At 35.3% G+C, this 24558-nt stretch overlaps 2 long non-coding RNA genes across 4 annotated transcripts in view; one reads left to right on the top strand and one right to left on the bottom strand.

Annotated features, from left to right (window-relative positions):
* The window catches only part of LOC106020179 (uncharacterized), a 46758-nt gene extending 35486 nt beyond the window's left edge, over nt 1-11272 (bottom strand). For both annotated transcript variants that reach the window (XR_005263926.2, XR_011806943.1), the window contains exon 1: nt 6290-11272. This is a non-coding gene — a long non-coding RNA (uncharacterized lncRNA). The remainder of the gene's footprint in view (nt 1-6289) is intronic.
* LOC140001585 (uncharacterized) overlaps nt 1-24558 on the top strand; it is a 37965-nt gene that overhangs the window by 2096 nt on the left and 11311 nt on the right. For both annotated transcript variants that reach the window (XR_011806940.1, XR_011806941.1), the window contains exon 2: nt 19584-19692. This is a non-coding gene — a long non-coding RNA (uncharacterized lncRNA). The remainder of the gene's footprint in view (nt 1-19583; nt 19693-24558) is intronic.

Here is a 24558-nt window from a genome sequence, read left to right as displayed (position 1 = left end):
TGCCTTGAAGAATAGCATGCCCTTGAGATATTTAAAGCATGGCAAGTGATCATCATTACGATATGCCTGACAAAGATGCAAATGTTAAACGGAATGACAGAAGCAAACAGTTGGGAACAAAATCTTCAGTAAAGACATTTGAATACAATGTCTCCAACAGCAGATCAATTCTGGCCAAGTTACTCTAAAAGTTTTCCATGTATTTGTATGGGCATTCCAAACTTATTAAAGTTTTCACCAATTACTTATTAGCTTTTTTCACAGTTTCTGCAGCCAACTAATTAGAAAAATACAGCATAGAAAAAAAAAAATATATATATATATATATATTAAAGAAACAAGTACTGAAAAGCAGAATTTACAGGTAGATTCTGTTTGTGGGAGTTGTGTGAGGTAGTTTTGTCAAAGCAAACATCAGAAAGAGTTAAAACAGTTGAACTGGAAATTCTCAGGTTAAGTAGATACTGTAAACAAATAAACAAAACCATACAGAATACCTTTTAGGTATTTCATTTCATGTTATTTCATATATGTTCATATATGTTCATAAACTTTGTTTACTGTATTAAATAATACACCCAAGGCATATATCTCTGCTACCATTAGTAAAAATTAATGAGAAATGAGAAGAGAAATGAAATGAGAAATGAGAAAAAAGTCTTCTGCATTAATTGAACTTGTCCAAGAAACAAGAACAGCATATGAAAAATAAACAAGTATTTTTGCAGTATATATTATTTTCCCTATACCACCCACATGTACAGTCAGTCCCATTCCCCTACTGTAGATAGCGTAGATGCACAGAAGATAGAGACAGAAGAGGTCTTAAGATAGTATCAGGTTCTTCCACAATCCAATATCCTGATGGATATTTGTCAAGGTTATTCTTCAAAACCTCAGGTGTTGATAATCCAGTACTTTCTAGACAATTCAATCATATTCATTGTTATACTTAAAATTACAATGATTTTCCTAATGCTTATATTCTTTGCTGCAGCCTAAACCTGCTATTTCTTGTCCTTTTAAACATAAATTGTTCTCTCTCATTATAGGCATTCTTAATGCTTTTTAAGAGTTTTGTCTCTTCCTAAATTTTTTTTTTCAGTTATTATAACAATTTCACATCTTTCTTTTCTTATTTCCTTATGTTCATCTTGTGATCCACACTACCTCCCACATTACTTTTTACTGAACTGTTACTTGTGTTTATGCAACTGATTACTGTGCATCTTTCACTTACAATATTCCAGAGTATTTTTTGAATTTGATGAGACTTCTGAATAGTAATGTTAGTCATCACATTTGCAGTCCAGCCCATTAAGGTGTCTTTTGAAGATTTTATGAGTGCTCAATTTTACCATCCTAGTAATTGATGAAATCATTGAATTGTTTTTCAGCCAGGAAAAATCTTAAAAGGATCCTGCTTTGTATAGTCATCCACTCTTTCCCTATACTACTGAAAATTTTATTATTATTATCATTTATTACTTAGATGTGTTAATCTAGTTTGCTTGTGGGAATATCGTGCAAGTCAGTAACAAAGCTTTACAAAAATATACACCTTTTTCCTATCTGAAAGGCCTGTTACTTTGTCATTAGAATAAATTAGGTTGGTTTGACGTGAGTGTTCTCAACAAAAACACATTGGTTGTTACAAATTAGAAGATTCCCAAATACATCATGCTGGCTAATACAAAGACTGTAAAGAAAAAAATGTCATAAGGATAATAATTACTTTTTGGATAAAAGCTGCAGTTAAAGGAATATTCTTAGCATTAGAGAAGCAGCACCCTATTACCCATACCCTATATTTTAAGTAGATTTAAAAATGGCACTAAACTTCTTTATTAAAATAATAATAATAATAATAATAATAAATAATAATCTGTAGGGAAATGAGATTAACAAAACTAAGTTTTTCCCTGCCCAAGTATGCTTCTATACTCAAACAGTAGCTATGAACAACAATGATCTCTCTGAAAAAGTGAAAATTTTAGGGCATTCTACCTGAGGTCAGGACAAAAGTTCCTCTTCTCAAACAGGAATCAGCTCTTTAAAATATGAAAATTACCACGATTCCCAGTGGACACTACCTTATATCTTCTGATAAACATCACCTCTGGTATTCCAATAGTGCTCAATTTATCAAAATTTTAAACCAATAATGGGTTCAATTGACCCCAGCTGTCTGATGGGACTGCCACATATGGATTGGGATTATTATGGATTTTATATATATAGTCCTTTGGATTACTATGCATTGATTTTTATATCAACTGTTTCAAAAAGTTTCACCAAAGCCATTGTTGATTCATATTAATGTAAAAGAAAGAGAGAAGACAACTATATTTTTTTCTGAAACTATTGGTTCTTTGCCTGCTTTTTGCAAAAAAAAAACCTAATTGAAACATTGGGGGTTTATTCCCAGGTAAACAGCGTTTGCCAACAAATAATGAAATTCAAGATCTATTTTTTTCAAATGCTTAAGTTAAATATTTAAATTTTCAAGAAAACCTACACAGCTTGGATTTCCATTTCTACAATAAGAGTTTTTTCAGTCTTAACAGCAAAAAATACTGCTAAGAAGTCCCTCTTGATTCAGAGATGGAACATTTTTTCCACTGGCAGAAAAGCTAGAAGGGAGGAGGTGGGAGATCTAAATAAAAATGAAGCATTTTCTCAAGCACAAAACATTCCCAACATTCTTGTCTGGAACCACATACTGAGTATTGAAAAGGAGCCTGCTCTCAGACAGAGATCAGAGGCTGGGCTGGACATACATCATCACTCTTATCTATAGATGCAACCACCACAAAATGCAAACACTAGTCTGTAGAAAAACACTAAGTCATGTGAGAGTGCAGGTGACAATTAAAACAAGAACAGCCTTGATTGCAAGGCTTATGCTATTGAGATAGAGTAAGAGCCAATTTTCTTATCTTTCATCTTATACACCAGTAGTAGAATGGCTTTCAAGGCTGTTATATTCAGCTCCCTACTGTTCTTCTTCAAGCTTAACTACTTCAAACAAACACACACAACATTTTGCCTGCTCTCTGGAACAGCCTTTTCCTTTGTTTTTAAATCACCACATACTTTCCCTTTTTTTTTTTTTCAGGTTCAGAGTTTAGTTTGCTTGAATAAACCATTCAACAGAATGGGTGAGAGGGCAAAAATGGGAAATGTTCATGTCTTTATGATTAAATATAAGGGAAGTTTGCCCTCCCCCTACACCCGTCCTTGCTCAGTCAACAGAGGAAGATAAGCATCCCAGGAGAGCAATTGGGAGTGCCGCCCTCCCTGTAGAGATTACGTAGGTGTGTAAATTAAGTGCCAAGTCTAGCTCGGTTAGATGCTTCAAATCATACAGTATAAACAATCCTCTTTCTTGACAGAGATGAAAGAGTGCTTAGAGTTGTATGAACAATAAGTAGCTTTACAGTCATTTCAGAAGACTCAGAGTGTTTCACCTATGACATACTCCTGACCAAGTCTATCTGTGCCTTACTGGCATTGAAAAGCAAAATTATATAAAAGCCATGTAATCCATTTAGATGGCCCTGTATCATTAAACTAGACTATGTATTTATCTGCAGTATCATATTATAAATCCATCTGTTCAAAAAATCTAGAGCCAGTCACCTAAATTCACTAACATTTTTTAGCAGACATCCACAAGATGCTTTGAGGTTGAGGGGGAGTAATCTGCTTTCAGAGTGGAATACATTAGATACATACAGGCCATCTTTTCAAGGTTCTGTCTATAAACATGAGTTATTCTTTTCCCCATTAACATTTCTTGCTGTTTCTAACCCAATTTCCCAGTCAGGGAAGGCACCATCACACACGGAGCCTTTTAATAAAACTCCAGGAATTGCAGTAGATAGTGGTCCTGACCCACAGGTCATACCACCCACAAAGCAGAGACCAAATGAGGGATATATTTGGAAGGATATAAACAAAAGAGGATATATGTGGATTCTGCTATTTTGAGGAATGCCATAGCTACAGCAACAGTGCCTTTTCTAGGATTTTGAAGGCAATTACCAGTGAAATGAAATTTCAGTTTACACAGGGGACCAAAGTAGCCTTTTCACTCTCAGCTTTCTCCACTTCTCTTTCCCCTATGTCAGGGGAACGGATAAATCCACACTTCCTTCCATGATTATGCATTGAACAGATAAATTTTCTTTATCAGATAATATTGCCATAGATTAAATATACATCAACCTCATAATTGCCTAATGCAATTCATTTTGAACAACAGGAGCAGTAAGTCAAGCCTGGAGGCTGTCAGAAAATTCATGTAAACATAGAAACTTAGATTTCTGTTTTATTAAAGGAGAATACCAAGGGAAATCCCTCCATGAGAAAGGCTAGTGAAAACAGAAATGAATGAGATTGAGCAGAAAGGAGGATCAAAAGGGAGACAGCAAGAAAGGACAGAGCCAAACACTTTAGATTCCTTTCTGTCACTGAGACAAACTGAGTTGAGAACTCCCTGCTTGTAATTTCATTCCCAATGTTTTGATAAGTAGTGTTTGCTTTTCTGTAAGAAGTAGATCAGTTTATGACATTTTCCTACCCATTCTCTTCTGTCCTGTAACTACTGTCATTCTCATTTCAAGGTTTCTGTCTTTACCAAAACAATATATCCTTAACCCACAGTTTTTCTACTTCTTACATAGAAAGGAAAAAATAAAGCTCCTTAACAGGTTCCTGTGTGTAAAACCCTTCCTCGTCCACAGACAGCAACAAACCAACAACCAAGCACAGAAGCTGACTGACAGCCATGTGTCATAGAATCACAGAATGATCTGGATTGGAGACGACCCTAAAGATCATCTAGTTCCACTCCCCTGGCATGAACAGGGACATCTTCCCCTAGACCAGGTTGCTCAAATATATACCAAAAAAAGTTTTGTAACTTCCATTCATCCTGTGTTATTGACTATTTTAGCAATTTTAATAGGAAAAAATATCTGTGAAAATGACTATGAAAATGTCACAAGATTGGCTTTATTGACTTGGCACTACTACACAGAGTAAAATAAAACAACAAACTGGAAGCCATTGTCCATCTCTTTCTCATTTGGAGACATTCTCAGAAACCTTTGGATTTTAAAATGTCATCTGCAAGACTGAAATCAACTGCACATTATGAAGAGCCTTCTGCACTGCACTTTTTACATACACCTGGTATTTCCATCATTCGCTAAAACAAATAAATAAATGAGTTTTCTTTTTAGACCTTGCCAGCCAACCAAACTAAAATTCCGTCTCAAGACGGAATATATCAATATATCACAACACTCTAGCAAAATCAAGTCTTGGAGTATCAATAACTAAATTTCAATCTTTGCTATGGGACAACTATAGAATCTAAGTTTTCAGACTGATGTACCTGAAAGTACAGATGTGCATAGCCATAATATACATGAACCAAGAAAGGAAATAATAATAAAATAAATAAATAAATAAGCCAATGAATATATATATATATTTTTTTTTATTTTTTTTTTATTTTTTTTTTTTCAAAAGGGTGAGGGCAAAACCATGAGCTTAAGGTACATAACTGTCTTTTTCATAAAAGGCTGAAGGTAGTGGTTCACTGTTAGCAATTCCAGAATAAACAGCAGAGACTACTTGCACAAATAAACAACAAATTTAAACTGTGGTCTGTGGTTCAATGAACGTTCTCTTTAGAATGTTAACTTAGGGATGTCTCAACATTGTATCACTCACTGTGTACTCTCCAAATACCCTGGAACCTAGCTAGTCATTGGAATAATATACTCCCTTTCCCTCCATTCACAACATGAAAAAATACTCTTTAATACTTTCTAAATTGAAGTCAGTTCCGTTTACCATACAGCCCCCCACCTGTTATTTTTATATAATTTCACTGTGAGGATGGGAAAGAATAGCTGAGGTCAGAAACCTCTTAAGCATCTCTTACTGCCAAAAACAGAATTCACAGAGCTTCATCTGCAAGTAGAAACAGATTAAAAGAGCATTAAGACTAAAAACCTTTTAGAAGCATTAGTAATTTTCAGTACTTCCCATACACACCTCATTTGCAGACCATCAGAAATGAACACCTATCCCTGAGCACACAACAGCATCAGACATACCTTTCTCAGAAGTAAAAGCTACTCAAAATGAGAACATAAGGCTAAAATGAACAGCTCAAGGCCATACAGCCTAAAGTACTTGGCACAAAAGAAAACCCAAACCCACTAAGCCAAAAGATCTGTTCCCCCTTGGTTAGCACAGTGCAGACACATACTTGGTTTCATCCCTTTCTCCATCTCTGTTTCTGTCTTCCCCTTGCATTACACAAGCTCCCTGTGGTAGTCACAATAGCTATTACCCTACAGCATGTTTAAAACAACAACATTTTATCCCCCAGCTAGCCTCTTGGGGCCAATGTAAAGCACAGATAAAACACGAGAAATATACATTAAGTGCAACTTAATGAGCAACAGCCGCTTGAGCTTCACAAGCGTTAATTGCTCCATTCTTCCCAAAGCATTAAGAACAGAAGTTCCCTCAGGATAGTAAGTTGGCAGAGGTGTTTTCTCCACAATAAGTTTCCTGGGTTGTTTCTATTTTGTACTTAGTGCAGTACAGCTGACGGGTAATAGCTTGCTCGTAAGTCAAAACTCTGAGATATTAAATGCCTAGTGACAGCCATTTTAAGTTGCTGCTGTTTCTTTATTTTCCTTTCTCACCTGATTTCATAAGAGAAAATCACACAAGTGTTCCAGAGGGATGCTCGCTAGCGAGTGGAAAGAGTGCTCTCTCTTTCCAGCTGACAAGTTGTTCTGGCTAAGACACCTCTTAGAAACGAGCTGGAAAATCAAAGCAAAGGCAGTCATGACAATGCTTGTGATCATGTAGTACTGAGTAACTTCTAGAAGCTCACATGGGGAAGAGTGTTCAATGCCTTTATATATGGCCTGATGTTCATAGAGAGATCTACAGCAAGCAATAGATTTCAATACTCATTTGCATTGTCATCAAGCTAAGCATAAAGTGAGTCATAGAAGCATATCTCTACTCCAAAGGTGACAGTCACACAAAGTGTTTTGTGGGTTGTTTGTTTGGTAGGATGGTTTTATGCTTCATCTGCTCCATGTGCTATCCCACTTGAAATGGGGGTTGAATTCAGATTGAGATTGGAATTTGAACTAGAGGGACAAGAGAACTGGGGGAAAAACTCTGAGAGAATCAGAGCATTTAACCCACCTGCTCATGCCAAATCTGCTATTCAGCTTCACTCAAGTGACTTCATTTAAACTCTGTCACTATGTAATTGATCATCAAAATTAGTACTGTTTTTAAGGAACATCAAACCCTTCAAAAAATGGTAAGTTTTTAAAGGTGCAGGTGTGGTGTGAGGTGTTTTTTGATGTTGTTGTTGTTCTCCAAAAAAAAAGTTGCAGAGAGAGAGAGACAATAGACCAAGACTTTATACATGACGCACATCAGAAGCATTATATCCACAATCATGCTAATACATTTCTGATGCCCCAAGCATTAAATACTATTAGAGTATTATTCAAGCCATCACATCGCTCAGTTTGTATAATCTTTCCACTGTTCCTCTGAGAAATGAGGCTTCTGGAGCACTAAATTCTGGAAAGTGACAAGTATCAAACCAAGCTACCCACCTGCCACTCCAGCAAGTTACTTCTGTGTAATCCACAGGATGTTTACAGCAAAGCTGCCTGCATAGTGTTCCACTATTTCTGCAATAGAAGTTTTCTTCACCTTATTGACAGGATCTCAAACAATGGTCAGAAAGACCCTTAAGAACTCAAAGCAGCTTCCAAGAGCCCTGGCCTTCAGTGAATAAAACCTTTTTCATCTAGCTGCTTAAAGCAGTTTAAAGTTTCTGCAAGAATACCTCAAAACTAGATATAAAGAAGCAATGCAGCTACCAGAATTTCTAATTAGTTAAGTCAGGTACAAACGGAAATGATCAAAAACAATATGGAGAATAAGTCTTCAAGTGTCATGCATACGGATCTTGCCCATCATGTCATCGATGCAACATCCTACATAGGGTTTGCCTATTGATTCATGTTCTGTGAGTTAGTATATGAACACCTCTGCAAATTCAGGTAAATATCACACAGAAAGATAGCTTGTGTATAACATATATAACCTTTCTGCATGATTATCAGAATCTGTTCACAAGTAAACAGGAGACAATTTTATATTATAATTTGGGCTTTTCTCAGACTGGCAAGAGTTCAGGTTATAGGTCTTGACAAGTCACTTGCCTCCCGGGATTCTAATGAAAGCTGTGTCACTTTACAAACCTAATTTCTGTAAGATATACTTGATCATATGCTAGACTTCTGACATATCAAGGGTTTATTGGCAGATTTATTCACAAAAAGACTGTAAGAATAGAGCTAATTTGCTCCCTACATTGCTGACTTTAATTCAGTTACTATCAGTGGGATGGTTTTATTTTTAAGTAAATCCATAAGGGAATGGCCCATTTTAACATGTAGATACATATACAATTAAATAATAGGAGCAACGACATAAACTCCCCCCTCCCTCCCACACACATTAGAAATGCTAGAATTTCATCAGGATGTGTAAAAATGGTATTTCAAAGTTTGGGGTGGAAATAGACTCCTGATTTATCCTGACGAATAAAGTAGTCCTGAAAAGACAATGAAACTTCTAACACCTCTTTTGAATTACATACTTCCTCCTGAACCATTTGCATATTTTTCTATTGTATTTCAAAAGACTTAAAAGCAAAATTAATGTGCTTCATTGTGACTGCCAGAATACAATTACAGCTCATCAAATGCTGCACAAAAGAAGGACAGAACTGATGTGCACTGTAAAGCAAAATTCCCTTTTTTTAAAAAAAAAAAAAAAAAAAAAAACTCTCATAGAAATAGATCCACCTAAGCACAAAGCTAGTTTGTGCATGTGTGTGTGGTTTGGTTTTTGTTTTTTTAATTATTGCTCCAGTCAGCTGTACTGTATATTCTTACACTGTGTTTGTTAGCCTGATTTTCAAAGAGATTTAACATTATATAAGGAAGTTTAATAGGGGCACAGAGAAGCAAAAAGCAGCAATCTTTTCTTTATCCTATGCAGCCTGAAGCAACTGTTTCTTTAAGTTCCTGTAAATAAAAATTTAATTAAATAAATAAAAAGTCATAGTTTAAAAGCCTTGCTTCTGTGGATTTTTAGCAACGCTTTGAGTAGCATTGTATAAAATTTTTCAGAAACCCATGAAATTGTAATGGTTAAGTAGAGTTCCTGAGACTTGACAGTGTGTTCTGAACATAAAAATTTCTCACTACTTTCTGGAGGAAGAAACATAATATAAAGCTCAGTATGCACAATTATTCTGCCCACTCTTGGTCTCTCTAGTATCAATAAGCCTGGTCTATAGCATGTATGTACCTAATAATGTCCACCCATGCATGTGTACCTACAGAATAAGTATTTATGATTATGTGTAATTGAACAGCCCTAGTTAGACATCTTTGCTTTAACATGTGAGTGCCACATTATTTGAAATTTTTGTAGGAGTTTTGTTAGTAAATTTTACTGCTGGAAGACTTGTTGGGCTGATCCTCAACCCAGTAGTAGGAGCTGAGACTCCCTGTCTATGAGTAATGTATTCCTCTGTTCAGTTCAAGCTCCAAAAAAGTTGGAGAGTTTTGAATGGTTGGGGACTTCTGGATTTTTGGTTGGTTATTTTTGCTAACCTATAAGGAGGACATAGACTTATTAAAGACAACCCAGAGGAGGGCCACAAAGGTGTGGACTGGAACACCTCTCCTAAAAAGATAGGCTGATGGAGTTGGGGTTGTTCAGCCTGGATAAGAGAAGGCTCTGGGGAGACCTTATAGTGGCCTTCCAGTACCTAAGGGTGGCCTACAGGAAAGCTGAGAAGGGACTTTGTCAGGGAGCATAGTAATAGGCCAAAGGGCAATGATTTTAAAGTAAAAGAGATTTTGAATAAATATAAGGAAAAAAATCATCACTCTGAGGGTAGAGAAACACTGGAACAGGTTGCCCAGAGAAGCTGTGGATGCCCCATTCCTGGAAGTGTTCAAGGCCAGGTTGGATGGGGCTTTGAGTGACCTGGTCTAGTGTAAATTGTCCCTGTCCTTCGCAGGAGGATTGGAACTAGATGACCTTTCAAGTCCTTTTCAACCCAAACCATTCTATGATTTTATGGAATACTATAGAAAAATTCTAACCAGGTAAGATAATTAGGAGTCTAACACAACTTTTACTTACAGCATTTCTAAATGGGTCAATAAAAAAGCTTACAGAAATAAAAATCCATGCAGCTTTTTTATATGTTACCGCCCAATAGTTAAAACTCCCACTTGGGTCATCAAAGTCCAAGTCTTATTAGGATAAGAATTTGAAACTTTTAACTTTCTGCTCTGAAAACAAATTCCTGTCCTGATTCAGCTTTAAGATATTCCGAGGTAATCTCTTTCAGTATTATGTTTTGAATTTGTTCTCTTTTATGTAATTGTTACATACATATAGACCTGTACTGAGTATGTTCCCCATGGCCACAGGCATCCTTTTTCTGTGACCATTCACAGAACCACTGAAGGCTAGAATTTAGAAAATTAGAAAAGTCTATGACTTCAGTGTATATGTTCTGTAATATGCTTGCTGAAGGAAAAAAAAAAAAAAAAGGCTTCTCTTTGATATTTCTAAGTTACAAATAGAAGAAGATGTTATATAAATCGCGGAAGGCTAAAAACACTTTAACCCAATTTTCTTCAACAAAGTTGCAGATCAGACTGCAACCTGTAATTCAAAGAGCTATCCAGTTTTAAGAGGACATTCAATATAAAGTTTTTAAAAGAGACAGGAGATATGGTTCCCAGATATTAAAGGATTTGATGATCTTCAGGACCAGTCTAGTTTTTCCCTATGAATTAAGAAAGATTTAAGAACTACAGGGAGATGTTCATCAGTACCAATAACAGGTACATTCTTGTGGAGAAACACTTTTAAAAAAATAATAAAAGGATGATGGAATGATGGAAATGGTTTAAAAGAAAGAAAGAAAGAAAAAAAAAAAAAAAAAAAACACTTCTTTTTCTCTTAATAGTTTTTTAGCTATGTTAGACTGACAGTTAAGAACTACTGCTACAGACTGAAAAAGCCATTGTTTCAATTTTCAAAGCCGCTAAAAAATCACCGTTATCAATTTCTGATTCCTGCAGTATTAAATATCTGATTAAAGAAAAGGTTTCCAAAGTGCTAGCAATGTTTTTGTTAAAATGCTGGATTGATTCACAGTCATTGCAATGAAAACTTCCATTCTTTGTTCTCTATTCTTCAAAACAGAATAATAAATAAATAAATAAATAAATAAATAAATAAATAAATAAATAAAAACCACACACCTGAAGCTTGAAGGTTTTTACAAACAAACAAAAAAATATTGTTTTGTTTTCAGAACATTAAAATAATATGTACTGATTATTATGGGCTAAATAAATAAATAAATAACAACAAAAATAAATTTTTAAACCAAGACTAAAATATTAATATTAAGGATACAGCTTCTACCATGTGAGTAACCATAAAATACAAATTCTGTTGAGCCATTTCATTAGTTTTATACAAACCTCTAACAAAAAGAAAAGAAGAAGAAAAAAAAAATGTTGTACAACATTAAAGGACAATGACTTCTTTCACAATATTACCTTCTTCCAAAAAATGTATAGAAATGCTTTTTAATATCCATATGCTGCGTATATAGATCAGGTCAGATTATTTATAGTGGCTTGAAATCTGCCACATCAAAACACACAATTTACCCCCTAAAAGTATCTAATCCATTCAACATAACAATTCAAAAAATAAGAGGTTAAAGGTTTATATATTTTTTAAGCAATAAGTGTTTCTTTGAATATAAAATTCTGCTAGCAGGATTTCATTCTAGGAAATGCAAAAAACGAAATATAAATATACGCGCATATGAATGCATGCACACACACAGTTGGATTATATATAATATACTCATGTGAATATATGCCTTTATTGGGAGGATCCACACTAATTCTACCTTCAGTATGCTGCTTGCTAATCACTGAAAACATATTCCTGTCTGTCATGCCAAAGGTCAGATATCAATAATTTAATAAACATTTCCAAGAAGAATTTAATCCTTTTCACAGAAAAAAATACAAGCTGACAAAGTAAAGCTGTGTGTTTCAGAAGGACAAGCCCTTCAAATAAAAATCAATATATTTATCCAGTCCATTCAGTGCCACTGCTGTCCAGCACATACAGAGTAGAACAAGCTACACAGAATATTATGGTATCACAAAACTGCATACACTTAGGAGATTGTACATGTCCATCCCAGGGTTCTGAAAGAATAACTGACACAAATACTAGAGTATGTAGACATGTGGCTCTAAAACAGTTACAGTTAACCTATTGCTTTAATACCATTTAATACATTTCTAACAAAATAAGATCAGAGGAATGTGATCCATAGTCAAATCTATCCATCCAAAGATCTAGTATAAATTAAGTATAAATAAAGCAGCCTTATTTTGTGGATCAAAGGTCCGGTTTTTTACTATGCAGTATTGAAACGCTTGTGATAGACTCCTTACGTGTGCCAATTCCACCTACCTACTCACTGCAAAGACAAAAACAGTTATGGATATTCATGAACTGGTGTCACAGCCAAAAGGCACTACCTGTGTTTCCACATCTCTCTTCAGAGGAAACCTGACAGTTCTCTGACAGGATCCATCTCCTACTGTAAGAACATCTCTGTCCAGGTACTCACTGGCTCTTAAAAGAAATAGATGTGTAGCCCACCATAGAGAATGTTGTGATCTCACCACTACATAGAATTCAGTACTTTTATCCAGTCAGTTAAAAATGAGCAAATGAAAAAAAAAAAAAGCACTAACAAGGACAACAACAACAAAACAAAGGAAAAAACACCTCTTTTGTCACAGTCTATATCAGAGTTTAAAGCCCACAGTGTTGGTGGAGTAAGGTGGAGTTTCTGAGACATACGGAAAGAAATGTGTCACTGAAACAGATTTTGCTTCTCTCAACCAAAGTTAACACCAAAACCAACAAACTAATTTTAAGACATTCTCATGTATTCATACCATTACTTGTTATTCAATATAATTCGAACAGAAAAGTTTATAAAATTCACAAGAAAATATAGAAAATAATATTGTAGAGTAAATATACTATTTGATTTTGCCAGTCAAAGAAGCTGACTTCTGCTATAAGAGCAAGTTACTGTAAAATTAAAAATGTGAAACATAATAACCTAGGTGTTGCAAGGAGGCCTTCTGCAATTTTAAAAGGACAACTCTATGAATAAAATCAAATGGGAATTTTTCAAGTGTTTGTCCATGGGTTCTTCTTTCTCATCAGTGAGAGCTCTCTTTTTCTTAGAGGAATATCTACAGTGTGGTATTTTTTCTATAATATGGTTTTACTGAGAGCCTTGGAAACCTTAATATATCTTGTCTAATAGAACTGGTAAAGCTTCAGGAAGTGAAGGAGTAGATTAATCACAGTATCTATTCCTTCCACTATAAACTTCCAAAACCTAAAAACCTGAATTTCAAATCAACACAACTGTCCTATTGATTCACTGAGATACTATATCTCGAAAACATGGCACAGGGAAAATGGAAGCTGTCAGAATGTAGGTAAATATACATACATATAACCACTTCTCATCTTTTTACAATGTACAAAAAGAACTAGACTAAAGTAGATGGCACCTCTTGATATGATGGACCTTCTGAAGATCTACTTTGCATTTAAGTACAGACCACCAACTAATATAAAAAAAAACAGTGCCTTGGACTTTCACTGAAAGACTTTCACTTCTTTATGTGGGCATACCTTCATAATATTGAAGGTATTTTGAACATGAAAGAATTGCCTTGATGCATCTGATCAACAACCCTCTCTCCGATCCTATTTGTGTTATCTGGTATGAAAACAAAATTTCTCTGAAGGTATGCAACTTTTAGGTCATTTTAGGGAGTCCATTGTGTTTGGCAAATTCGAACTGGTTTTATTGTACATAACTCACCTGGACAGTTGTTTAGGTGCTTAATTTGATGATCCACATGCATATATATACATACATATATACATGCACATATACATAGAAAAATTCTGAGTATAATTAACTCACTAATGAGAATGAATGTAGATTTCATTATCTAACATCTAAAGGACTTTTCTCATAAGGAAATTAACAATGTACTGAGAGGAAATAAAAGCCATTCAAGAGCAATGAGCAAACAGTTCTTCACAGTTGATCATATATCCTTCGCTTCAGAAATCCCAAGGAACTTATTATATGGCACAGATTAATATTTTAGTGTAAGCCATGTGATTTATCCAGACAAAGATGGAGGGATGAGGTGAATATGCAGGTACTTGTGTTTTACTAATGCTAATAATACTGAATTTTTTTCACCTATGAATTGCTTATTATTTATGTATAAATCTCAGTCCTTCTATGAAAATGAGTGGGCAGAGTTTTGCAGGTCACCTGCAAAAGTGAACTAATTTTGATCTCCATCTCTGAGACAGTTTCAAAGTCAGATTTACTATAAAGCAATGAAGAGGAACAACCAATGCCAGTGAAAACCACAGAAGGCAAGGAATTGTATAGAAGTAAAATAAACCAGGTAAACCAAAAAGTATTTACCAGTCATTTAAAAAAATAAATTTTTCACATGAAATGAGAAACCCCTCTCACCTCAACCTATATCCCATGAACAGAGCACTTCTCTGCTACATGATTTTTCTGGGGAATCAGAGGAGAGGACTACAGTCTGGAGAAGAAACAGAAGTAGAATTGAGATGGGGTAATAAAATAGGGAGAGAGAGAACTGTGCTCCTCTCATTGCTATGGCAGAAGGGCCATGAAAACACCAATACTGCATTGCCCTGAGTACCTATGGCTCAGAGAAGGGTATGAAACTAAATACTGGAGGAGACTACATGAATATGTAGTCTCACAGTAGTACTCATGCTCAGTAATTGCTGGCGTTTGACTCCACCGGTATGAGTTCCAACAAGATAGTGGTATGCAGTTTCCTGCAATCATCACCTCATTTTTCTTGTAATTAAAACCATTCACCAACTTTATACAGTTTACTACTTTAAAGTAGTAAAGCCAGCAAAAGCAGAATTTAAACTCTTTCCCAAATTTGCAACAAGCAAGAAAAAAGCCATACAAAAATCACCCTTCGTTAGCTCATGCTCTAAATAATTATATTCAGCACAATAAATCATGAAGAAATCTTGCGGGAAAATTAACTTGAGGTTTCACAATTAAAGATGAACTTCGGTATTCCCTAAGTTCTGAGAAGTTGCTATCTACTCTTTTCTGTCCCAATATGAATAATGTTGTTGGTACAAACTCACCAAATTCAATGCTGTATGTATCCTGCAATAAATCAATTAACCATTAATCTTGGTCTGGAGTAAATGACTGAGTCCTGGAAAAAACACTGCAAATACAGTTACTCAGTTTCCCTCTCAAACAGTATTGTGAAAGATTTGGGTACCAGAAATTGTTCTTTGCTCAGCTACTTTTACATTTTCCTCTGGCTTTTCTTCTGTTTTTTGTTTGGTTGTTTGGTTGGTTGGTTGGTTTGGTTTGGTTTGGTTTTTCTTTTTCCTCCAACTGCTACCATAATGTTATCTATATCAGAAACTTAAAATTTAAGAACATATTGAGTTAATACTACATTTAAACAAATTACAGGACAACAAAAAGATTCACTATTTTGCTACCCACATAGGGTCAAGATCTGTTTCCTCACACTGATCTACCACACTGCCAAAGAGTCTGGCTTGAAAACGAGACAAGTTCAAATTTGTTGAGTCTTGTCCTTTTCGCAGTACATCTATATGTACCAACCTAACTTTAAGAAAAAATCCTTTTGCTCCCAATAACGACAATTAACAGAAACCTAATAATAACAGAACAGAAATATAATACAGAATAACAGAATAACAGAAACTTAATAAGAACAGAAATACCACCTAGTCCCTCAGTAAATAAAAAAAATAAATAAATAAAAATAAAAATCTGAGGCAGCTGTTAATAACCGAGAATTTACTTATGGGATCCAAAAACCTTGTGTGTTTAATGGCCATACCATGAAGATATTCTTCCCCATTAAGTCTAAACCTACAACAGGAAAACATAATTACTAAATTTCTTTTCAGAGTCTCCAGTAATTTCACCTTTCACTATAGCTTTGTACCTTTCACCAGGCACAATGTAATAAAAATATTCCTCTAAACTACACATATTAAACTTTATCTTTGAAAGTAAGGACACGTGAAGTGGAAAAAGAACATCTGGATCCAAGTGCATATACATTCACAGGTAATCTTCATACTTCTTTGGCAATTACAGCTGTGAAATAGCCTTTCCTCTATCCTCTAGATTGCTGATATATTACTGTGTCTGCAACCCAGTCACTGCAAAATTGATTGCAGTGCAGAACACTGACCTGCTGTGTTTTATTCTAGTTTATCACAATAGGCCTAGTGAAAGATATCATATTGTTAAGAATAATTCATGCCACAATAACAATAAAAACAAACACTGAAAAAAAAAAATACATGAACATTAACCTGGCTCTGAACAGAAAGAGGGGAAAATCAAACACTATTTCCTGACCAAATCAGTATACAAATATGTAAGCCATTTAAGACAGAAATGTGGGAAAAAAAGCTGAATACTTCTTTTAGATTCAAAAGAAATTTTTTATACCTTTTTTTTTTTTTTTTTTGGAAGCCGAACTGCTATGTAAGACTTGCAGAACAGATCAGATCATACACTCCCAAACAATTTCAGTTTGATCACTTCTATTCATTTTCTCAAGAAACTGAAATATTTTGAGACTTGGTCTTTTGCAGCAGCATTTCAGGGTGGGATATTTCAAGTTATTTTAGAAACAGTGTGTAGTGACTTCTCCCTGTTGATTTGTTCATTTATTAGGGTCTTTAAGGGAAGAGGAGAGCAGCTTAGTGTTAGATGGAGACTTTTTAAACCTTCTAAGACCTCCAAAAACAAGAAGACATCTAAGCAAACAGTACTTCCTAGCACAAGATAAGAAATGTCTACTATGTTTAAGATACATAACATAGCATCCAGCAGGACAAAAACCTGTTTAATTTCCATCATCAATATTCTTTACAAATATATATATATATATATATATATTTTAAGTGGGATGTCGGGATTCTTTGCTAATTCTTCAGATAATAAGGGGAATCCCTCTGATAGCTGGCAAGAACTCACACTTTACAGTATTAAGGGACATATTTGAACTTCTGCTTTCTGTGGGACTTCTTAAGAGACTTGGGACATGCATGAGGACCTTCAGAACAAGGTTAGATGGCTATTGTGGTTAAGGAAGGTTTTATTAACTAGAGAAATTTGATGAAGAACCTAAAAAATACGGAGACACCACAATTCCTCTTGAATTTTTTTGTTAGTTTATATGTTTTTTCAGAGCATTGTAATTACAAGACTCCAGCATGGAAATCTGTTCACGCACCGCTATGAGTGCTGTAAGATGTTCCTTCTCCAGAGCCAAGGGGACTAATAGCAAATGAAAAGGCTTGGGGACACAGCCATTAGCCAAAGACATCTTGAAATGCTTGAACTGTAAATTGAGTGTGAAAAACAAGGCTTCATCTGTCATATGGTGCCCTTAAAAAACAATTCAAAAGTACTGATAGAAGCAACTTTATTGTGATACTGTTTCCTACTTTCTCCTGCTTGCAGGCAGTGAAAAGGTTCTTATTTCTAAAGCCCTTATTGTATCAACTTTCACAAGGAACCCTCTACAGAGTACAGAAGAGCTATATATAGCTACAACTGTGTGCATTATCAGCACAAGAATTTCATCTTCCCTTCAGTGCATTATGCTCTTGATGAATACTGTCTATAAATAGACTCTATTCTGATAATATCTCTTTACAGTTATCTTGTCATCATTACTGGACCAGCATTTCCCAGTGTTGACTAGGTCTTTACTTTCTCTGAAAAGCTGCCTTTTTTCCTTTTTTTTTTTTTTTTAATCCTGTGAGCTCTGCCTCAAAGGATTCTGTCTGTGCATAACAAGAAGGATAAAGAGCTTCATAGAGTACTACTTTCAATCACAATTAAACCGCAAGAGACAACAAAACATGCAAACAGTAGATAACATTAAACTTGCTTTAGGTGCTTTGAAAGGTGAAATTCTCTAACTCTTTAAGGCGCTGTTAGTTTATGCTAAAGAGGTTTTATACATCTATATGAATCTGAAACTGTATTACAAGCTCTTGTACATTTTCAGGTATTAAGGTATTCTTTTTTTTTCCAGAAGCATATTTTTTTCAAAGTAATATGTAATAAGGAAGTGCTAATACCTGAATCTGTATGATTATACAGTAGGATTATGTTTCAGTGAATATTAGAACTTTATTAAAAGATAACAGGTTTCTGCAATACAAAATTAATATGATAAAAAGGACCTGATTCTGGCTGCAGAATTGTTTTATGACAGAAAAACAAAGAATTCTAGATTAAAGAAGTAACAGAATAAACTGTACACAACATTAAAAAGTTATACCAATATAGAAATTATATCAGCAAGTTGATCAGTAGCAATTTCAGTGACATCAATATGAAAAAAAACACAACTTTTTGTCACAGTTGAAGAATCCCTAGTACTTAAAACAGAACTGTTAAAATTGTTTATCCTTAAATATTTTAATTTACAAACATTTTGGCAAACAACTTATTTACCAAAATATATATAGAAAATAAATTAATTAATAAAATAAAATTTAAAAAATAGATATTAAAAATAAATAATAATTAAATAAATAAATAAATAAATAAATTAAGGTTGCTGATTTGTAGTTATTTATAAGAACAATTATCACGTCCAGTTCAGGAATAATTTTGTTTGTATGGAAATGCAATGTTGTGGAGATGTCTTCTTACTTTCTTTCATTCAATGTTTATGAAATTCACTGAATTAAACTCAGAAACTGAGGCACATGTTCTTGAGAGACCAAATATTTAGCAAACTCAGAAGGAAAACATATTTAATCCACATTTAAATGAGGTAACTGCCATTTCAATCTCTATTCTGACTGACAACAAAAAATGTGAACCCAGCTGGTTCAATCCTGGTCTTAAGTGTCCTTTAATAAGGGAGAATACAGGACACCATTGTCTCCATCACAAATGAATCTAGCCTTGGTATTTTATTTAAAACTCACAGAATTTATTTTGTTTCATAACAAAGTTGAACATTTGACTTTCAAGTTTAGGTAATCAAGAGGATTTCCTGGACCCATTACATCTACACACAGCTACTGGATGTGCTACAGTCCTGACGACAACCATGACTCAGACTTCATGTTATTAAAGGGTAGCAGAATAAAATCAAATGTTCTAAGAATATGAGTTGTTATTTTTTAAGGAAATCACGCGAGTTCTGAAAATCAATTGCATATCCTTCTTCCAGATTCAGAGCAGGTGCATACAAACCCATGACCTCCATCAAGCACTCTCCTTCAGCAGCCCACTCTGAGACTTATTTGATCCAGGGATCACACAAGACCTAGAATAAGAAGGTAAGTGTAAAGATTACATACACACAAATGCACACACAGAAAGGAAAAAGAAGAAAAAAAAAATAAAAGTAGCATAAACAGTTAAGGAAATGCAGTAGCAGTCTTTCTTCCCTTACTAGATTTTCTTTTCCCTAAAAACTTCCTGTGCAGAGTTCAGAGTGAGCAGCAGCTAAAGATAACACAAATATCTGTGCCAGTGCTTCTAAGGATGGCATTCAAGTCAGAACACCCTAAAAAAATGGTGCCAGAAGCTGCTGTCCTACTTATTTTGACAACCTCTAGCTTGCAAAATCCATTTAATGAGAGGAAAATGTCAAAAATGTGGCCATTTATATAAAGATCAGAGGTGAACATGTAAATACTTCATCTCATCATTAGAGAAGGATTATGACGGCTTTGATCATTTCTGTCATGAAGACTCTGGATTTGTGTCAGATACACTGATTTAGGTGTAGAGTCAGGCACAAAGACAAGAAGCAGACAGGGGCTCAGGGAGGTCATTACCTCTCCTCAGATGGGGCTGTGTCCTATGGCTCAAATGCTCCCAAATGAACAGCTTGTCAGACAGGTGTTAATGAACTGGAGGCAGCAGAATGATCTGGTATAACAGGTAAGGAAGGATGAGCAAAGGAGGTAAGATGACAGGGCGAGGCAGAAAATTCAAATGACAAGCAGAGCAGTCAGAGAGGACAATTTCTGAACTTTGACTGTGACCATAAATGGAAGAAAAGCGTGAGCAGTGACAGAAAAAGAGCAATGTGAAGGCTGACTTTGTCTAAGTATAAGGGCAGAGAGAATCCAGAAATTAAAACTGAAAAGGGAGGAATTAGAGGAGTGACTGATATCTTTGGGGAAGGAGGAAGCGCAGAGGGTAATCAAACTGGGATGCACAAAAAGAAGAATCGGGCTTAATGTGTTTTTTCTTCTCTGGCCTGGGGCTGAGGAGTAAAGCTATCAGGAAAAGCTACAGCCAAACTTCCATAGGCTATGTAAGACATCATGAGCAAATGAAAAACTCCTTCAGCTAGAGAAAGCATGCTGGAAACTCCTGGCAAAGAGACAAGGTATCTAAGTTAAATATTGTCTGAAAAAATATTTGTGCAAGCACAGTAGAATTGTCAGTAAAGTCTCTCCCAAATAATTCCTAAAAGGGAAGTTTGTGCAGTATTTTTTTTTTCCAGTAATGGAACAAATAAGAATTAAATAGAAAAAGACCTTGTCTCCAAAAATTAATTTATTAATTACTTGCAACCTGCTTGATGAGGAATAGGGAAAATGAAAATAAGATGAAAACATTCATTCATTCCACTTGAAAAACTGTAATTGGGTACAAGGGGGCATTTTATTCTTAGAGAGATTTACCTCTGTCATACTGATCATTTCTGAACAATATAAAATTATTTCTGTCCTTTTAAAATTCATACAGAACAATAAAGAAATCCAATCCTTTGCTTGAGAGGGAAAACACAATCTAAGCCTACCTGCAGGTAGAATAGAAATAAAAGAAGTTATAGGTTGAATCATTTAAACTTTGGTCTTTAATTCAAACAAACAGACTAAACACAAAATTCTAAAGTTCTGAATAAAGAAAAAAAATCCTCAAGTATATGCTTCATTTTAAAGATTTTAGTGTTCTTCAGTAAGTTGGGGAGAACATCCAAGAGACTTTTAGAAACTCTAGTATTGAAAACAGTCCTATCAATCACAGAAGTTCACAACTTCTTCACTGGCCCATGTAGCACCTACCACAAAAATAAGGTAGCAATAGTCATAGAGTAGATGTCTCTAGGATTCTGATGTTGCAATTCATGAGCAACACAGGTCTTTGTTTGCTTGAGTGTTGAATTGTAGTTGAGTTGAGTTGAGTGTTGAATTTTTCACCTCTCCCCCAAAAAAGGTACAAGTTTGATTGACTCTAGATGAACCTAGTTTTTCCATGGAGTTAATAGAAGCTTGCACATTTGTTTGTAAAACTTAAGCAGCCCCTTTTTATTATGTTGTACAAAAGTCTCATTAGCTACACTTCTGCTCAGGAAGGATCCAGATAACAAAGTAGAAAAAGGAAGTGATGTGAGAGCTGCAACAAGCTTGGCTGAGGAGTACAAAAGATGTTCCCAGGACCTCTTGTTCTCCAGAACACAGCAGGGGCTTTCAAGGGTTGCACAGACAGAAGGGAAGGAGACCCTGTGGAAAGAAGCATGCTGCTTTGGAGAAGAAATAAAAGGTTAATTCCTTAGTGAAAACTGGGTTTGAGGAGATGCCAGTATCTGGGAAGCAGAGTCACAGATCTATTACAGAGGGAAGAAAAGAGAAAAAGGAGTGTGTCTAGAAATGATCAAAAAAAGAAGTTAGACAAATCACATCACGGGTAAGCTTCAAATCAATCAGAGTGTTTTGCTCAAATGTATGCAATGTTGATTCTTAACCATAACAATATTTGATAAGCCAAGAAATAGAGCAGGCTGAAAAAAATATCTGTGTCCAAAGCAACAGGTTGCCAATGCATATGTCTCTTGTTCCATGACATTCTACAGGTGGGAATTCTATTGATTGTATCAAGTCTTATTTAGACTTTAAACTGTGAAGATCATGATGATACAAGAAAAGCATTATAAATTTTCAGAAAGATAAAAGAAGCACACAAGAAGTGATTTTCCTTTACACCATAGAGCAGCTGTAAGGCAAGAAAATATTTTTTTCTCTGCATTGCAGCCAAGTTCTCTGCTTTGAAACCATACTTCCTGACAACAATAGGCTCTCCTTTATTGTTTAGACAGTCCCAGCCTTTCATTAAGTCAGTTATACACATCACAAAGCTCCCAGAGCTTTCCAGATTAGAAGTTGTGAACGTAAAGGAAAATTTTACCAACTGTATTATTGCTGTAATTGTCCTATAACTTGTTTCAAAGGTTAAGCATGCTGGGGCTTTGCTATGAATACGCAGTTTAGACCACTTTCTCACTCTACTCTCTATTCATTTTTCAATATAGAATGACTATTGCAAGGTTAATATGCAATCCCTTCATTGCTTCTGTAAAGCCTCTCCCTGCCTATCAAATATCTCCAGAAAATAATATATTTATTTACAGAGATATTTAGAAAACACACCCAAGATGGAACATACAGAGTTCTTTAAATCATCACAAGCACCACAGAGGCACTTTCTAGTCTGTTGCTGAAACTCATGCCTGTAACTCTGAACTATCCCCCTGAACAGCCTCAAGAACATATACAGAAAGCTTGCCAAATCTACTCTTGGCATAGCTCCACAGTCCATTGGAAATGCTTCAGGGATAAATCTAACCCCTACCTTTAGAGCAACCTAGTGCTTTACTGCATTCATCTCAGTAAACTTCCAATTAAATTATAATGAATGCTGTGTGGTTTTGGCTTGGGGGGGGGGAGGGGAAGGAGGGTTGTTTCTTTTGTTCTTTTTTTAATAAAAGCATTCTAAATATTCATTACCACCTACGCTGCAGCACTATCCTCATGGAAAGAGGAAAAATTGCTTGGATATTTTCTATAGGGAACTATCCAAATAGCTGAACTGCCATTTTGACCTAAAGCAATGCTAATAAATTTGCTCAGCTAATGATGCTGTTTAAACCAAGACTTGCTATGGAAAATAATGAGCACATAGTAGTGGACCTGGTTATCAGTTAAATCCAAGTTATTGATGTCTACTATCAATTAAATTATTGATGCTTATTCTGAGAGTTAGTGCCACTGAAACTTATTCCATGAGAGACAGTACCATTCATGTTTTCATTGCAGTCCTGCTTCCCTATTAAAAATATCAACAAATCCCTATAGTTTATTAGGAGATGTACAAGTAACAGGTAAAATAAGGATTGAAAAGCTGAAAAGATGACTCATCAACCTTCTTATTCTCCAATCTGAGAAAAGAGCTAGGAGGAAAAAAAGAAAAAGAAGAGAGAGAAAAAAGAAAAAAAAAAAAAAGAAAAAAAAAAAAAAGGAAATCAACATTAATTGGCTCTCCATGAAACACATAGGAGAGCAGCACCTTTAATACTAGGGACCTGTCATTTACAAAGGGCAAGAAAAAAAAATTACCACACATTTGGAAAGATCAGCTGCCTTTGTTGCAGAAAAGCCTTTGACTGCAAATAGGCTCCCCAGGATCCTGATCTTAGGACACAGTGTCTTTTCAGGGCTCAACTCTCTACTGAGACAGCTGAGGCTTATGTTGCAGTGCCAGAAAAGAGATTAAAATGCAGTGCATACTGAGATGTGTGGCAGGATTCAGATAGCCAAGGAAAGGGGACAGGAACACTCTGGTACAGTGTATTTCTCCTCAAATCTTCATTTTGACCCATTGTGTCTGCATAGCAATAGCAGTTCTGCTGGATATCTTGGGCAAATTTTTTAAAAGATTTAAAAAAAGAAAAATCTTCCAAATAGCCACGAGGTCATTCTTCTCACTATCCTGAGACTTTTGGGGCCCATCTGGGCTGGAACAGTCAAACCTCATTTAAAGCTGTCTATAATCTAAGAAAAAATGTGCAAGCTAACTCAATCTAACAGATGGCACAAGGGCTAATCCAGCCTGCCTGACATTAACTATTTGAGGAATATAGGATGTGAGCACATAGAGGCAAGTTTATTTCAACCTCCCTCTGAATAACCTCAGTCTTCCTTAATTTAGGCATTCCTTTTTGTTCATTGACTGAGTATAGGCACATCCAGACGGCTACCCAGTCCTCTTAAAACAGAAAGCCTTTATAGGATTATAAGGAAAAAAGTGAATAACATTTGTCTGTAGCCAGATGCTAAGATACCCATTATTTCCATACCTGCTATTTGCTTTTTGGGTAAGAGCCTAGAGGGTAGAGCCCTCACCTATGA

Source organism: Anas platyrhynchos, chromosome 2 (assembly GCF_047663525.1).
Source record: "Anas platyrhynchos isolate ZD024472 breed Pekin duck chromosome 2, IASCAAS_PekinDuck_T2T, whole genome shotgun sequence".
Taxonomy (NCBI): domain Eukaryota; kingdom Metazoa; phylum Chordata; class Aves; order Anseriformes; family Anatidae; genus Anas; species Anas platyrhynchos.
This window is presented reverse-complemented; position numbering and strand designations above follow the sequence as displayed.